The following is a 19,111-nucleotide window of genomic DNA, read 5'->3' on the forward strand; positions in this document are numbered from 1 at the left end:
AGAGCGGCTGTGGCATGCGGGACCTGTGGTGGTCTGGATAGCATTTGGAGCTTCGCTAGCAACCCGGCATTTCATCTCCGACAAAGTTATCCCGAGAGAAGTAAAGCAAGTGTGTAAGTCCATCTCTGAATGTTTGTAAAGCATTCCTGCGTTAAGCTTAACAAGCGACTGCCTCTCGCTCTCCTGCTGCTACTTCAATCATGAAACTGCTTAACGATCAGCTGATCGGCTTTTCTGTCGCGAGTCCGTGTCTCTAGTTTGCTTTTGGCCCACTTTGCACCAGAAAGAGGAAACCAGCGGCTGAACAACAGCAGCACGTTTAAGCTTGATCAGCTGTTGTTAGAATGTATTTAATATTACTTTCTACTCGAGGATCTTTTTCTACGTAGCTGACGGCTGGTAACTGTGCAGGGGCGGATCTAGCAAAGTTTAGCCAGGGGGGCCGATAGGGCATTAACAGGGAAAAGGGGGCACAAAGACATACTTTTCTTAATTATTCTCATTTAAAATGTCTAGCTTTTAATAAATAATTATCTGACACCCAAAGTTTTAATTTGATGTAAAATGAATAGAAGTCAATTACTGTATATAGTAACTATTAAGTCTAATATATATACCCTAGTAAGCTATAGTACTTTTTCCTTTGGGAAGGTACCATCTGTGCAGTCTGCAATTTTGTTGAAGAAAGATGTTGAATCTATTTAATATTTCTTGAAAAATAATTGATTTCTGTGCATTTTTTTTCACACTGCATCAAATTAAGGTTGATTACGTCGATTAAGCATCATGAGGTGGAGCGTGAGGGGTGGTTCCCTATTTTTTATTTATTTATTTTTGTTGTTGCTGGGAGTTGGAACCCTATTAGTTAGGTTGCTTAATATTTATGCTAAGTACTCTTTAAAATACCAGAATAGGGAGGATGGTGTAGGTTTAAGTTTATTAGATTGATCAGTATTGCTGAACTATGAAATATTTTTTTTTGCATACAGGTATAACAGAATAGCTTTAGTGTAGTTGTTGTTTTAAACTTGAGTATGAACTTATACAAAATGCAGCAAGATATTTAAAAAACAGTTTTGTTGATTAAAAAACACTATATCGGATTCATATCGGTATCGGCAGATATCCAAATTTATGATATCGGTATCGGACATAAAAAAGTGGTATCGTGCCATCTCTAATTTAAAGTACACGGTGTCTACTGGCAGCAGGAATAATGCACCATAGCACAAAGCACAGATCAGAATCAGAATACTTTATTCATCCCGAGGGAAATTAGGGGTTACAGCATCTCAAACTGATTTTTTGAACAGGACAATGAGTTCATCATACTTAAAAATCATCTACACATACTAGATCTCAATCCAGAAGAGCACTGTTTTGGTAGAATGGGAGATTCTACCAAAATGTCCAGCTGACAAGCCTGCAGCAACTTTGTGTGCACATAGCATTTGTTAAAAGGAACATTTATGGGCAAAACCTCAAACCCTATATGTTATTATAACAGCAGTAAATGACTACCTGCTTCAGAGAGTTGTGCATTAAAAATTACACATTCACCACGTACGAATAGGTGGTTTGTGCATTTCCTATAACGTTTTCTCATAATTCTTATAAAGTAGTGCATTCCCTAGATTTTAAAAGAGCAAATGACTGGTCCAACATCCTGCACCATTCATATTTCTTAAAATAAAGTGCCATCTTCCTAGTTTGCTTCATCAAGAAAGGCATGACTGATTTTGTGTTACAATTTTAAATAGCAAGCTCCTGCAAGTGGCTGGTTTATTTGAACAGGTTTAAAATGAGATTGCATTTAAAGCACTGTATAAAAAACTGTCTTGTGCAGACTGAGGTTGTTTGTTACCAGATTCTGGTAAGCTGACCCTCTATGTTGATAAACTGTTGATTTACCTCTCTATATGGTGTATATATACACACATACAGGAAATGCTTTGGTTTCCTGTGCATGCGATGCAGCAGATCATTTACTCCTAACTGTTCAGCAGCCTTGTGAATGAAGTGGTGTGTTAGCCATTGGTTAGCCAACAGAAGGAATTGCCTGCATGCAGGGAATGTTTGCACCAGGATCAAGCTATGCAGTTGTATGTACAGCACCAGGTTTCCTACGTATGTCTTCTTTTTTATGCTACTAGTTTTGTATCATATGCACAGCAGTGTGAGATCTAACATTTTTAATTTAGTGCACCAAACCCTGATTGTAACTTGCATTGCTTTTAATTGTAATTTGACAGAGTTGCAGTAAATTGCAATTTTATTGTTCTGGTGAGGAAATTCTTCACTTCACATTTGCAGCTTCCAGTGAGTTTGGTTGACACTTTTGCTTTTGATTTAGTTAAGGAAGCAGTAAGACTGCTCTCCAAACTTGCTTGAAAACATAATGAGGGAAAATGCTTATCGAATATTGTGTCAATGCACTTTAAAGTCATGCATTTACCTGCATGTAAATGATTCTCCTTCTTGCTCTGCCAAGGATATTTTGCACATGTATCGACATATATTTTATTTAGTAAATAGGCAAATTGTAGATTATCAAATGAAGTAATTGTCATGTCCTATGTAAATAAGAAGAAATCCTCCTTACTAATTTTATTTTAATTCAGATTTCATGACAGCTATGCTTAATGCGCGTCCACGTCAGGCAGTATTCTGTACACTGTTGGGGTTTTTTTTTCCAAATACATGGAGGTCCACACGCTGGTAGTCATTTTTATTTAGGTTTTTTTTTTTTTTTTTTAAGGTAGTTAACTTCGCATAAGTGTATCAGGGCCTAATGTTATTACGCTCTACAGAGTATGCCAGAGAAACCTGAAGACCTCCCAAACAGAAGCAGATTTACACAATGTAAGCCTTCTGTTTTTCTTTCTTTTCTTTTTCTTTTTTTTTTGTCTTCAGTCAGTCACTAAGGTAATAGTAGTAGGTTTAGAGATAAACAGGATATGCAACTCTCTTGATGTGGTTACACACAGTGAAAACATTTAAGACCTAAACTCTTAGAAGCTGCAACACCCATAACCGAGGTGCTTTGCACAAGGAAAAGTAATACATTCTGCATTTTTAAAAATAGTAGCTGGGTGAAGAAGTAAGCAGGCACCATATTGCATGTTTTAAAATTGTTTTCTGCTAAAAATCTTGATTAACTTGATATAATATTAGGTTCAGCAAATATCAGCAATACAGCCATGAGTATGAGAAAGTGACGTAATAGTGCACAAATAGCTTCTTCCGTGAAATGGGTGAAACACTTTGGAACATGGAACAATACCATGTAAAAGAAAAGCAAGTGTTTTCCCTCAGATTTTCGCTGATCTTTCAATTTAGCTCGTTTTTATATTAAGTGCCATCCACACTGCGGATCTGGTTGGAACATCCACTTACCCATTATAGGTAGAAAAAAAACAAGCAGTCCCAGTTTATTGGAATTTTATATCAATGCGATGATAAGAAAAGGAAGTCCTTTGAAAGAGGTTCATTGCTGGGGCACTGAAGCCCAAGCTGCAGTTAAAAAAATTGCTCAAGTGGTTTGTTTTTCAGTAGATGAAATTTACACCTGTACTTCAGGGTATGGTAAGACATAAGTAATTGACAAGTGTAAGAAACAAAAGCAACTTTCTTTTAAGGCAGAGATGGGCAATTCCAGGTCTCGAGGGCCGGTGTCCTGCAGGTTTTAGATGTGTCCTTGATCCCACACAGGTGATTTGAATGGCTGAATGACCTCCTTAACATGTCTTGAAGTGCTCCAAAGGCCTGGAAATGAACTAATCATTTTATTCAGTTGTGTTCACCCAGGGTGATATCTAAAACCTGCAGGACATCGGCCCTCAAGGCCTGGAGTTGCCCCCCCTGCTGTAAGGCAACTGAGAATGCCAATTAGACCATGACTGACATGGAATTTTCTAGGATGATATAGAGCGAATATTTATCAAAGTTAAAACTGTGTTGGAGTCATTTATATGAACACGATGTGGCTGGAAATACATAATTAAAAACTGATACTTCATTCCTAATTATTTTCACATATCTTGATGTGCACATGGATGCTACAATTGTCATTATAATTAGTTGTCATCAAATGTCTATGCGTGCATGCCTTTTGTGTGCTTGATATCGTATTGTGTTTATTCAACTATCAAACGTTACCCATAGACTGGACTATGTCTGGATTTGTTGTTGAGGAATTGCTCTCCATTCCTGTCCTGGATGAATGCATCATGCACTGATGGTCATTGGTTGTGACTGCCTCTGATATACATGTCCACTCAGTGCATTACAGGCATACTCAGCAGAAGCCACATCGGGAATAATACAGTCTAATATGTTTCCCTAGAACCTTGCGCGACTGTGGTTGTGCAGGGGCAATGATTGTTCTGCCACAGGGCTGAGTGCTGTCACAAGGATGAGACAAATACAAGTCGAGGGCACCTCATCTCGATATCTTGTTCTAGTCAGATTTCCAAGAAGAATAGTCACATCAGAGATGATGCTCTCAGAGACATGCAAGGCTGCAGCAAAAGCTCTTATTTTTTTTTTTCTATTCTGACACCACTGGTTTGAGAATGCAATAAACCGAACCAATTTTGATGGGTTCAAATGAGTTTGTATTCAGTTAGCAAATTACTAATTCTCTCATTGACTCACAGCAATCAACCGGAACTGAAAACTTCTCATGGAAATTGTTTGGGTTTTCTAAGAGATAGAAATGCTGTGCTGAGAAATGGATTTGAAACAAAGATTGAAAATGTATTTGACAAGATACAACTAATTTCCTATTTGACCTGTTAAATAAGTATCATTTTTAATACTTGAAAAGAAAATAGTTTTCATTCAAGGACTGCCTGGAGTCTAGAATGCATAGAAATCACTAAGTGCTGTGTTTTATCCATTCACATGCTCTGTCAGGCCTTAACTCAACTGTCTTCAGTTGCTGCTTATTTGTAAGACCCTTCAAGCTCATCCTCAGGATCTAAAAAACTGACTTTTTTGGGGTGAGTCAGGTGATTGACTTGGCTATAGAAGAATACCACATTTGTTTTCCATGAGAAACTCTTGGGTTGTTTTGCAGCTTGTTATTTGTCATGTTTTTATCCATCTGCACTGCAAAGCACTGTCTAATCAGTTTTCTAGCATTTGAGTGAGTGAGAGCAAAGAGCATTGATCTGTACACTTTAGAATTCACCGTGCTGCTTCTAGCAGTAGTGACATCATCAGTAAATGGTAGTGATGGAGTTGCATTGGCAGCCATACATGCCTATGCCATAATGTTGCCACCACCATATTTGACAGTTGGTGTAAAATGCTTGGATCAGTGAAGGAAAGAATTCACTTGAGTTGTCTTCTGTGGTCTTTCAGGGCTTTTCGTGTTACTGAGCTTGGTAGTGCATTCCTTTTTTAAAAGAATGTATCAGATTGTTGATTTGGTGAACAGTGAGGCAATGCAAGTTCAGTATTTGAAATTAACAAATCTGTTGCTGGAAAGTGGTTCAAAAGGATAACAATACCAATAATTGCGGAAATGCTTACTTTCAGTCCCAATAATCGACCAATCAGTAATATAAATGCAGCACACGATCAGATTATGTCAGCTGGAGGAGTCTATCAGAAAATACATCAAACTGCACTGGATAGGATTGAAGTGACTAAATCCTTTATTAGATAGATAAGTAAGCCTTCAAAGTTCAGTAGAGCAAAAACCCCTATACAGAGCTCTACATCTAAATATGGAGCATAGGTCAGATGAGTCATCATGTGGCCAAGTGCATGCATAACGTAGAGTGGCTCAAGCCTGAACCCTTAATCCTTATCGTAAGCTGAAACGGCTGCCAATCGATTAAAGACATTTCACTGGTTTGGTTGCCCACTTTAGAGGGAACGGCAACTGTAAAACAACATAACAGTGCTGTGGGTACTCACATCATCCTATAACTACAGTGTTTAAGTGGTCCAGGATGGCAATATTCCCACATCCATAAGACATGAAAATGGTTTGAGTATGTCAGGTCAAAAATATTTGTTTTGCTTTAATTAATCAAATTCAGATCTTCATTATCAAAAGTTATCGAGATGACTAGAATCTTTATGTCCATAGTTCCAAAATAGGACACAGTTCCCAGTACCTTAAGTGCTATTAGAATACATGTGTAATGACAATAAAGTTGAATCCTAATCCTTAACTAATCATATTTAAATATAGTTTAAAGAGTTTTTAAGCTGATGTCTCCTGCTTCTTTCATCGTACTCCTTATTTATTTTTGTACCCATTTAGGCAAGTAGTAAGGGCTTTAAGTACAAATAGTTAAGCAAAGTGGGAATGTACAGTATTTGTTCCAAAAATTACTCAATGACCTCAATGTGACTAGATTTTCCATCCCTAAACTTCTTGTGGACAGCCTGACTTAGTTTAGTTGCCCTTACCAATGAGGAAATGAAGACTCCCACACAGGCCAGAAACACTTATTCCATTCCCACATTAAGGGGAGAAATGTGACTCTATAACAAACTTTGTATCATGTCTTAAAATTCTTGCAAATATGCATTCAAATTTGATGAAGAAAATACATCAGAGCTCTTCTTTCGGAAGTTTCCATTTCAAACATCTACCCTCACTAATATAACATGTAATATGTTCAAATAATGCCAATAGATTGTTGTTAATACATTTATTACATTTTATTTAGAGCACCAACATACATAATTCATCCATACAGCATAAATAACATAAATAATAAATATATAAATAGAAAATAAAGAAATTTTACAGTCTAGATAAAACAGTCTTAATATTACTGACTGAGAACTTTGCAGTATTGTATTGTAGAAGTTAGATATAAATATATTCTAGCAGTGTTCAGAATGTCTACATCATTTAAACAGCTATAGACCTGAGATCGCTCCATTCGACATGCATAAATGTGGCTAATCACATAGAGTGACAGTTCTTTATACAGTATTGGTTGGTCACGTAATCTTATACGAGATGAGGTGTTGCTGTCCATTATTTGCTGCTTAACAGCTAATTTGGAATTTCCGCGTTTATTGTGTGAAGCAAAGTCAAGATGTCATCCACAAAACTAGTAAAATTCTTTTCAGGCCACAGCTCACATCTACATTTGCTGGAGTTGTGCTGTGTCTAGGAAGAAGAAAAGTCAGTTAAGTCTACTTGTTTAAATTTTCATCTTGTCAGCTTTTTTCACAGGCTATTAATACGTTGGTATAATATAGAGCAATACTTACCAAGTTCTTTGAGTTCAGTTGGCTAGCGATCTTATCCAGTGTATCGAGACCCTGGGGAATGCGTTTGTGTGGGTCTAAACATTCCTCGTTTGCCACTTTGTGAAGTTCTGTGATAACGCACTTCAGTGCCTCAAGGGAGCATTCTTTCTGTGTGTGACAGAGAAAGATTTTTCTGTTACTGCTCTGAGACAGGCTTGTGGCTGCAAATAGAGGCAGCCTCAGCTGTGTGAAATATCGACACCTGGCAAGCTCATTTCCTGTACTAGAGAACCTTTACATGTGGTTTATAAAAGCTTAACTAGCATATGGGGACTACCCAACATGACACCTTCTGTTCTGACTTCTTACTCCCTGATCAGCCTATCATCATCATCTTCTGTTTGGTACAGTGGCTATACAGCTTATTTTTATTTGTGACGGACAGAAGTCTCTGGCAGCACTACAATTTTCAAAAAATGTAAATGCAAGTTTTCAAATATAGTCTTACCTCTATATTTACAGGAGCATAGAATTCGGAACCGTCAATCTGTAAATATAGAAGAAAACATTGTATTTATTAGCACATAGCAGATACTTTACAAACCCCTTAAAAAAATCATCTTGACACTTACACAGCTGACGCTCTTAAAAAGGTTCGGCTTCCAGTCGTCCACTGGTATTGAGCGTTTGGATAGAGGTTTCCCTTGAGTGTTCAAGCAAAAAACAGCAATAGTAACAATCCAAAAGGCAATCCTAATAAAGTGCTTCATATTCAGCTTGAAGTTTTGTCAGTGTGAAGAGCAAGTTGTTTAGAGAAGGTTTTGTGTTGGTTTACTTACCTCTGAGCTGTTATATAGTGCTAGGGTGGAAAGGGTGGGCTGAATTAGTTCTATATCGCCTAATGCACACAGCACTTTTTTTCCTTTAGATGACTCTTGGAATTTTTTTTTTCTTCACCATTCTACTAGCACCGTGGTAAAATCCCTCAGTGGCCTATGGTAAAGCTCTTGTGAAACTAGGGTTGGCTGTCTATTTTGTGGTTCATAGGGTTTCTTGCTTTCTGTTTGCTTTGTGAACTCTGTTTAATGAATCCTTGCTATAAACTTGACATATTTTCTATCATAAACACAGCCCTGACATTTTAACTGGGTTTTCATGTTTTAGAAAACAAAACAAAAATAAATAAGGCTTTGGCTGTGAAAGCGGATCCATTTTGTGAACCACCAACTGCTGATTATTTATCATGATAAACAGGAATCGCCTCATTGTGGAGGTGTAAAAACTTATTAGTACTCATTAGATCATTTTGAGTGGGACAAGTAAAGATATTTGTATGCGGCATATTGTTAATAAAACAGTTCATATAAATGCAAGTTTACAATAAAAATTCACACACATATGTGGCACAATCATGTACTGCCAATGTTAATACTGAAAGCTCGTTGAGCAGCTAAGTGCTCTGTGTTTGTATTTTAGACGTGGTACAAGTGCATAGTTAAATAATCAGAGGTGCAGGGGACTTTCAGATATTTAATTTTTACCTATTTTTTATTTCATGAGGCAATCATATGGTCATCACTGTTAGGTTGATTTGTCACAGTGGTTTTGGGTTTAGTCAATTTTGTGTATTTGTGTGCAGGATTGATCAGTGCGTCCTACATTTGGAGCCAAGCATTTTTGATGTTTGGAAGAATTCTTTTCCACCGTGAGATAGGGGGAAACTTGACATTTAGCTTTGCGTCTTTGTAAAACTGCATATTCAATTAAAATAATAAGAAAAAAATCATTTAGTGTTCATAAGGAAATAACACAAACAAAGGCAGATATCCTTTCGTGATCCATAGTCTGCGGATATTTTTCGTGCTTTAGCAGGTGTATGTATCTTGTTATTCATTAATTAAGTCTGTTAATGTTTGCATAAATTCCTACCAGCTGTGACTTGTGCTTATTTATGCTGTTACTGTTACTTACATTAACGCAGGTCACAAAACTCTATGTAATAACTTTAAATGTACTCCGCTTTGTTTGAGAGGTGTTATGGGGTCGTTTCAAACCTACTCTAGTGTTGTAGAAGACATCCAAATATGCTCATTTGTTACCTAAAAATGGGAGACTGCTTAAGTGGTCCTTTTTTGATTGTTCAGTCTTTAAAAATCAGATAAAAGTGTGTTTGTGGGGTTTATCACCATAATGACTTAAAGGTCCACCAGCACCATGTGAAGTTAATATCTCCTTAAAATCCTGCGATGACTCACACTTTTCTTTTGAGTAAAAAGTGTGAACTCATACGGCCTTGTGGTACTGGATCATCCACCCCTCCCCCCCACGCCGCCACCGCCGCCTGCAGAATTTGTAGATTTACTGTGGTTTGAACTCTAGGAAATTAAAAAGTATACGTCACAAGTGTGCCAGACGCAGACCACACGCATTAAGTTTATCTTACTGATATTTTAAATTGATTGTTCCTTTTAGTTGCCCTTTGGAAAAAAAGCAATCCAGAGCATATCAGTTCAGTCTTTTTTGATTGTAATTTGAATCTTTGGGGCGGGGGTCTTTTTAGTTAGTAGAAAAGGTGGAAAAACAGCATTTAGTACTTGGTACTGCACACTATTGGGGGGTAAAAGTTCCAACTGTGGGTTGCCAAAAGGTTTGCGTAATTAATTACCAGCCACCAGGGGAGCTATAGAGCAAATTATGTCTGTATTAACTGTTCATTCTGCTCACTGGCAGTTGAAAACATATGGAGTAAAAAGTTGGCATAAGACAACATGTTATGACAAAAATCATGGTAGAAAATCTGCGGCACTATTGATTTGCACATTTGAGAAATGATGCTGCTGAATGGCAACGGTAAAAGCTTGCTGGCCATCTTTTTTTTTATAGGTGATGAAAAGAAAGCAGAGATGCTCCACAAATACACTGTGACTAAGAAAGGAGTTTTAAAAGTTTTTTACAGATTTTAGTAAATAGGGAACATTTCACTTCATTTCCGGTCACGTTGCTCCTGGGATAAAAATGATATGCTGTAAATTAGCAAAAAAGTGTCCCTGGCGCAAAAAATAGGTTCCATTATCAAAGCTGTGCTAATATTGAGATGTAAATTCACCGTTGACTCGACTTCTAGAAAGTCGCCTGGATGTCTTCATTTGACCTTCAACAAAAAGAAAGTTTGTAATCAGGCATTTTTTCATGTTATCCTTTTATCATAACAAAATGATAGAGAGAAAATATCCTCAGGATGAAGAGGAGGTTGAACATCAGAATAACTCTATCACCCTGGGGATCATTTCTAATCATATTTAGGAAACTGATTACACAATCAGCAGCTGAATTACCCCTGATAGAATGATATCAGGGGGCATAGAGGCCATAGTTGTGACAGTTGGACATGCTCACCATGGAACAAATAAGACAGTTTACATGTAGATGAATGTAAATATGTTAATATGTTGAAAAACAGTGTCTGCTAATACAAGTTTGTTCACATGGAGTGGACATCATGTTCACAGTCATTTAATGCCTAAATTATCTTTCAACATCTGTCTATCTACAGTTCAGTTTTTGCTGTCATATTGCACCTAGTAGTGACGTGCGAGATAATATTTTAGCAGCGTTTTGTGTAAAGTGTTTTTCCTGAACAACAACAGAATAAAGACAACGAAAGTGGAAAAACGTAACAGGGAATCCGTGAAGGGCTAACTCTTTGGTAAATGTTTAATTTTATTAAGTGGACCTAGGAGTAGATTATTTATTGTTTTATACTTTTATGATGATACTAAAGTTCTTTGTTTATACTCCTGACAGAAGAATGAGCCATGATACAAGTGACACAACTGATGTAGAAAACATTTTAATTATAGCATAACGGCCTTGAAACTGACTTAAATGTGACAAATGTTTGGAGATCAGTAAAGCTTGGGTGTGCTTTTGGGGGTGCCTCGGTTGACATTATTGCCTCACAGCGACAAGGTCCTGGGTTTGAATCTATGAATCTATGAGCTGGCTGGGGCCTTTCTGTGTGGAGTTCAGGTGTTCTTCCTGTGACTGTATGGGTTCTCTCTAGGTACTCCTGCTTGGGATAATTGTTCTAAATACCCTTTTGGTGTGAGTAGTTGTCTCTCTCTCTGTTAGCCTTGTGATAAACCTGTCTATATTGTACCCCATCCCTCACTTTGTGACAGCTGGTATAGGTTGCAGTTCCTCCGTGACCTCAAAGTGGATAAGCAGAAGCTGTCCGATGCTTGCAGTGTTAATAACAGGTTCCCCTTTTGTATAAAGGTATTTTAGTCGCTCAAGTCAAGTGGAGTTTTATTGTCAGCCCAACAATATACACTCAAGTATGCAGTGGCTCAAAATATCGTCCTCCTGGATCAAAGGTGCAAACTGTTAAAAAAAACAACAACAAAACAAACTAAAATATAGATATATAAAAACTAATAAACGAAGAAGTACAATAGCATTGTATTGAATAAATAAACATAGAAAAGAAAAAGAATAAATAGAATAGTACACGAAATAAATGCAGTAGTAAACTGTAGGGCTGGGCGATATGGCCCAAAATTCATATCTCGATATTCTTTAGCTGGATGGCGATATACGATATATATCTCGATATTTTTTTAAAGCCATAAAGTAAGAACAAAAAGAGAGTTCTTAGTCAAAGCTGTGTCCCAAATCTCACACAGGCACTGTTATTAACATAGATATACATGAAAAAATTACTCAGAAATAAATTATCAGCATTTATTAAATAATAATGCTCCATAAATAAAACAAAACAATGTTGGTTTTGTGCATAACAAAAAGCTCACAGTCAAAATGTAAAATATAAAGACGCTGAGCATAATAACAACGACACAGATTTTGCAGCTGCTCTGTTCCCAAGTTCTGTGTGACTAACAGCCTGGAGTTTGAAATCCGCTCCGTAACCATGTCTCTTACAGGTGCCATTTGTGGTCCTTATACACACACAATACGGTAATATTACGTTGAAGCACAGTATGCATTACTCCGTGAGGCTCCTGACTACGGTAGCCGTAATGCTCCAACAATCCATCAAGCGGTGCGGCTTCGGAGCTTACCAAAGTCGTACTAAAACATTTTTTGACAGATTGCTGAGCGCCGTGTGTATCACATGAAATCGGTTTGCAGTCAGTAAGCACAACCAGAATTCAAACATAAGGCGCACTGTCAATTTTTGAGAAAATGAAAGGATTTTAGTGTAAGCTTGCAGTCTGAAAGATACGGCATATGAGTTTTGTAAGGTGGCTTGTTTCGGGGCAGGAGGCTGGGAGACTTCGCGGTCTGGGATACAGCCCAAAGTTTCACACATTCTTCATTTTGCACTTCATGGCGCTGTTGTAAATGGGGAAAATACTACTAATGCGCCAACCTTTAGTCGAGATTCTCTACAGAATACATTATTCTGTTGCTCATCTGACACTCCAAATAATAGTAATAATAGTTAGTGCTGTCAGCATTAATCTCATTAAAATGACGTTAATGCCATAGCTGCATTAACGCGGCAAATCTCCGTTAACGAGTTACCGCGGATTGTCCCATTCGTGGGGCTGGACAGTGTCAACGCGTTAACGAGCTAACCGCACTAACACTAAAATAATAATCCCCAAATGTTTTCTTTTTACCGACCAGCTCCTCTTTGATAGCTGCCGGGTCCATCTTGTCGTTGCCTGCAGGTGAAGTGATGGGGGAGGGGGAGTAGTGTTCAGTGAAGGAGAGAGGCGAGGCAAAAGTGGGCGAAAGAGAGGTAAACTTGTGGCTCCACAAGTATAATTATAACGTAACATAGACTATATCGATGTAAACGATATTGTCACATCTCATATCTCGTATAAAAATATATCGATATATTTAAAAACTCGATATATCGCCCAGCCCTAGTACACAGAGTGCAACAGTGCAATATGTAATAGTGCAAGTATTGTAAGTGAGAGGAGAGTGTTATGTAGTCCAAAGAAGTGTGTTGAGAAGTGAGTCCAGTGTTGAAGAGGGCAGCATGGTGTTCAGGATTGCTTGGAGGCAAAAACTGTTGCACAATCTCGCTTACTTGCTCCTGATGCTGCAGAGTTGTCTTCCAAATGGTAGAGGAGTAGACAGTTGGTGGGAGGGGTGATGCGGTTCAGCCTTGATACTGGTGGCTTTACAAATGCAGCATGAGTTGTACATGTCCTGTAGTCTGGGTAGAGAGGTGCTAATGATCCGCTCAGCGATCGGCACAGTCCTCTGGAGGGCTCTGGGGTCTGATGCGTGGCAGTTTCCATACCAGACTGTGATACAGCTGGTTACGACGCTTTCTAAGGTGCCTCTGTAAAAGGTGTTAAGGATGGGTTTGGGGAGGCGCACGTTCTTTATTAGTTGTCTCAGGAAGTGTATGCACTGCTGAGGTTGTTACTGGTCCAGGACAGGTCCTCTGTCATGTGAACAAGAGGAATCTGTGCCTTTCACTCTTTCTACTGTGGTGGCATCTGCTAACTTGAAAATGTGGTTTGTGTTGGAGCTGGAGGTGTAGTCGTGGGTCAGTAGCGGACTCGGCACACATCCCCGAGGGGGGTCACCTGTGCTCAGTGTGATGATGCTGGATCTTTGATTTTCCAACCTGTACTGTCTGGGGTCTTTCAGTGAGGAGGTCCTGAATCCAGTTGCAGGTGGAGGTGTTGAGTCCGAGCAGGTCCAGCTCGCTGGTCAGCTGTTGGGGGATGATGGTATTGAATGCTGAGCGGAAATATCATAACATTTAATATCTTTAATAGTGTCAAAGTAATAGTACTTTGTTTTACAGTGGCTTTTATGTCTCTTCTTATTAGATATCTCAGCAGGGCTGGACCCTCTCAGATAAAAACAGGTTTTTTTTGTCCATTTTACATAGATGTTCAGATAGGAACACTGTATGTGCTCTGCTCACCACTGGGTTTGGCACTCACAATAACTCCAGCAAATCGAAGCTATGTGGACTGTTCACTTACACCCCTGATATGGTTACTTGGATGGGAACGGTTTTGCTTCCCAATCTTTCTGATGCTGGCATTCTAAATGGGGCACACTGGTGAAAGTTCCAGTAAATGACAGTGGTCTAGCTGTCACGTCCTCTATCAAAGCCTTGTATGTCTGTCATTTTGCATGGCATTCATCACATTGTTATGTCACTGTTATTTTGTTAGAAAATAAAATATCATAAATATCAGAGAATCAGAATACTTTATTAATCCCTCAGGAAATTACATGGTCACAGTTGCTCAAAGACACCAAGAACAGTAACCAACTAATCTAAATTAATAATACAATATATCAAAGTTATAAAATAAAACAAAACAGATCTAATAGATACAAATAGCTCTAATTATAAATATCCCAGTATATCACACAAAATAGATAAATAGTTGCATTATATAAATAGAATAAATATTTAAAAAATTTGAGAACTTCTTACAGTGTTTTTGAATTGTTTGAGACTACATCACATTTTAGTGCAGCACATTTTTAAATAATAAGGATAAAGTACAAGTACAGGACATTTGTAGAATAAATAGTTGCATTATATAAATAGAATAAATATTACAGTTTTTAGGAACCTCTTACAGTGTCTTTGAATTGTTTGAGACTACATCACATTTTAGTGCAGAGCATTTTTTAAATAATAAAGATAAAGCACATCTACAGGAACTCTGTAGGTTCTGTGCTCATTTGGAGTTGATGCGGGCAATGATGGTTTTAAGTTCTTCTAGAAAGTCTGCAAAGTTAAGAGATCTCTCTTCTTGCGTCTTACAGTCTGAAGAATTATTCTGTATGTGAGGAGAGAAGCACAGATTAACATTGTTTTTAAGTTACTTAAATCTAATAACGTAAGTTGATAAGTCAAAACTTTTAATACTTACATGTGGTAAGGTAGTATTGGCATGGTCCAAAGTGTTGAGGGTCATGTTTAATTCCCATATCCCACTGGTGGCATGCTCTCTCGCAAGCTCCAGTTTTTTCATGATGGTGCTTACAGCTTCACCAAGGCAGGGATCCTGATGAAGACAGAGCAGTTGTTAGGATCGTGGATAGCTGGATATAAGCTCTTGTCATTTACCAGTCCTAGTGTAACTGAAAATCCATCACAGATTAATATTGCTCAAGAATCAAATTTTAATTTTAGCCATTTCAAGACAAGCGTCTACCCCCAATAGCTGCCTATAGGTCTGAGAATAAAGGGTGAAAATGAGAGGACAGTCTTCCAGATGAAGAATGATTTCTCAAGGTCTTAAGCAAAAGATGTGTTGCTACAGTTCATAAAAGCTGCATTAACATGAATAAAAAAAAAAAAAAATGAACCAAAGCTGAAATGATCCCTTACCGACACATCTTTGGGAAACTTGAAAGTCATATTTCCCTACAAAAAAGGAAAAAAAGAGAATATTACTTTGAAAGTCATTAATATTAAAAAAACAGCATTTTGTCCTGGTTCCCTTTTGCACATAGCTTATGTAACAAACACTTTCCAATTTTAACTTACCTCAAATTTGACATTCTTACGTAGTCCTCCAAAGTTGATCTCGTCCATGATATTGGAGGTGGGTGCTGCTTGAAAACACCCAATGAGAAAAAGCATCCAGAGTGCAGTTCTAAAGTAGTGCTCCATAATAGACTTGTAAAAAGCTGGATCGACGTTTGCTGTGAAGATGTGCAATGTCGCTTTACCAGTGGCTTGTGATGACATCCCTCTACTGCTGGTTAATTTATGCTGCTTAAAGTGAGTGGGTAGGTTCAGGTAACTTTTCCTATTAATCATGCTGCTTTTTTTCCCCTGTCAGCTGCATGGTAAAAACCCAGAGTTGGGGCTAGGTGGGCACAGAGTTATGGTAGTTTTTCAATAGTTTATTCGTCTTTCTTATTTGGTCATTATCATAGTTAACAGTTTATATATATATATATATATATATATATATATATATATATATATATATATATATATATATATATTCCCCTTTCTCACGTCAGCAGTGTTTAGTTTACTAGCGCTGTACAGACTTGGTAAAAGAAAAAAAAATGAGTTCAAAGTGAATGATGTTGGGGTTTGGTTTCCTCCCTTCAGAGAATTTAGGTGGCCTTTTTTTCTTTTCTTTTTTTTAAAAATCATCACTATGAAGAGCCACAACCTTTAAGACTGCACATTTACAACATTTATAACTTTTAACACTGGGTTTCATCTTTTAGCCAGAGCAGCTGTTCCTTTTTAAACTGTTGAACATATTTAAATTTTAAAAAACCGTTATACACATGCGGTGCAGAATGACTCTGAGCACTAAAAAGCTGCACTCATGTTTGAACAGTTACATCCTTTGATGACAAAGGTCTTCATCTAAAAGGATCTGATGCTCTGATATCAACATGCAAAATTAAAATATAAAAGAGAGAAAGATTGGTATATTGAGGTTGTATCGGGTAAGGAAAGAACTTTGATTTTTGCATCAAAATTCATAAAGCCAGATGAATGGTTGACACCTACACGTACGCTCACCTACTGTTGGGGATTCCCCTTAGGAATCCCAGACAACAGAGGTTGTCGACACCCTCTGCTTAGTGTGTCATGGCATATTACTGTTGCTCACTCTATAACACTTTTTTAGTTAGGTTTCAGTTTTGAGAGATCTTCAGGAATTAGACAAAAACGGTGAATGGGACAAGATTTTGATGTGCTTGAAGAGGGTGGGGAAATTTTCTATCCATAAAATTAATAGCATTTTGGGGCATCCCTGCAGTTTCCATGAGTTGAAGTACATTTTGCTCATTTTCATTTGCTTTACTGTTCTCACACACACATACTCACTCACTCACTCACTCACTCACTCACTCACTCACTCACTCACTCACTCACTCACTCACTCAATCTCTCTCTCTCTCTCTCACACACACACACACACACACACACACACACACTTTTTTTTAAATACTTTTTACTAAAACCTTAGTTGGTAAATGACTGCTTTAATATGGAGAGTGTAGTTGCATGCATTGCTAACTGTGATTTTGACCCATGATTGCAAAATGAATTTGAACCTGGTACTAACAATGTAGTATATAGTAATACTTTATTATTTACTTCGATGCATATTATATTTTTAAAGTGGACACTTTCCAGTCCAATAACAGCTTTCTCTGATTTAAATCTTCTTTTTTGTGACTTTAACAGTTTTAGCCATATATCTTGAAGATTTTTAAGGCATGATTTTTAACCAATATTGCCCACATGATTTCCGGACTTCTTAGACGTTTTTTGGGGGGTTTTTTATTGTTAGTGTGGGACATTAGAAGATAAGGGGTACAGAAAATAAAGTACACACAAATCACAATTACTGTGTGCATCTGTCCCACTAGGATTCTGCATTGCCCTGTAATGCATCTTATCCGTATTAGGAAACATCTTCTTGCGCTTTTCTAATAATTATTATGCATTTCTTTACCTGAATATACGATATAGAATAGGATCATTTTTACGAATAAGTGACATTTTGCACAGATTGCTGCTTCCTGTTAGCAAAAAAAAAACTGTCACTATTAGTCACTTTAAATATTTTTAATGTCATTTAGTTGTAACAAAACTTGGATCAAATGTACCTCTGGTGCCTTTTTGCAAGAGTCCATGTTTCACTTCCCGTGACACTGTGGGATAAAGTTGTTAAAATTGCATACTGACCGAAGTTGCACAATATCTCACCACACAGAAAGAATGAAAAGGAAATAAAAAATTTTGGTTTCCGTGATTGTATTGATGTCACTGGAGACATTTGTTTAAGTTGTTACCACAGGCCACCGCAGCATAGAGTCAGATAGTGGCTTTGCTGACTTTTCCCTGATTTGAGTCAGGTATCTGTTACAAATTTGACATTAGTCCATTGTTTTTACTATATGTTGCCCACAAGCTTGCGTCACTAAAGGGGACGAAGCATTGTTGTGGTTCTCCCCCACGCCACCACCTGTCCAAAAAGGGATTTTTTTTTTCTTTTCCCTTACACTATCATGAAGGGTTTTTTTTACTCCTCAGCTGTAAAAGGTTTACAGGGTATTGTCACCCTGATGGGAGGGTGGGGTGGACATCCAAGTTTGTGAATGTCATAACTTGAGAATGAGGCAAGGTATGATTTTCAAATTTACACCATAGGTGCATCTACTAAAAATTAGACAAGTATAAATCTCTGTGAATTTGAATTTTTTTTTTTTTTTAATTCTTTTTTTTTTGAATTTTTACATTTTTTTTCTGAAAATCTTTTGAATGTGATAAGTCGAGAACAAGGCTACGTAAGATCATCAAATTGATACCCTATGTGCATCTCGTAGGACATTGAGGGGTAGCACTGGTGTTTGCGAGTATATTTTCATTTTCAGCTCTGCAAAATTTCCGATATATTTCAGGCAACACCTTAATGCTCTGCTTCTTTGCCTTTTCAATAAAATTTGTTGCAGAAATAATTGAGACACACATTTACATGGAAGTGTTTATTTTCTGTATTTCTCAGTGTCTTATTAGCTGGGTATTTAGAGGATAAAACATACACTATCTCACTAAAGTGAGTACAGTACACGCCTCCCTTTTTTTGTAAATATTTCATTACATCGTTTCATGAGACAACATTGAAGATATGACACTTTAAAACATGTCATTTAATCAGTGTACAGCTTGTATAAGAGTATAAATTTGCTTTCCCCTCAAAATAACTTAACACAAAGCCATTAATGTCTGAACCACTGGCAACTAAAGTGAGTACACCCCTAAAAGAAAATGTCCAAATTGTGCCCAGTTAGCCATTTTTCTTCCCAGTTGTCATGTGACTCGTTAGTGTTACAAGGTCTCAGGTGTGAATCGGGAGTAGTTACGTTAAATTTGATG

This window comes from Rhamphochromis sp. 'chilingali', assembly GCF_963969265.1.
Source record: "Rhamphochromis sp. 'chilingali' genome assembly, chromosome: 13".
NCBI classification, from domain to species: domain Eukaryota; kingdom Metazoa; phylum Chordata; class Actinopteri; order Cichliformes; family Cichlidae; genus Rhamphochromis; species Rhamphochromis sp. 'chilingali'.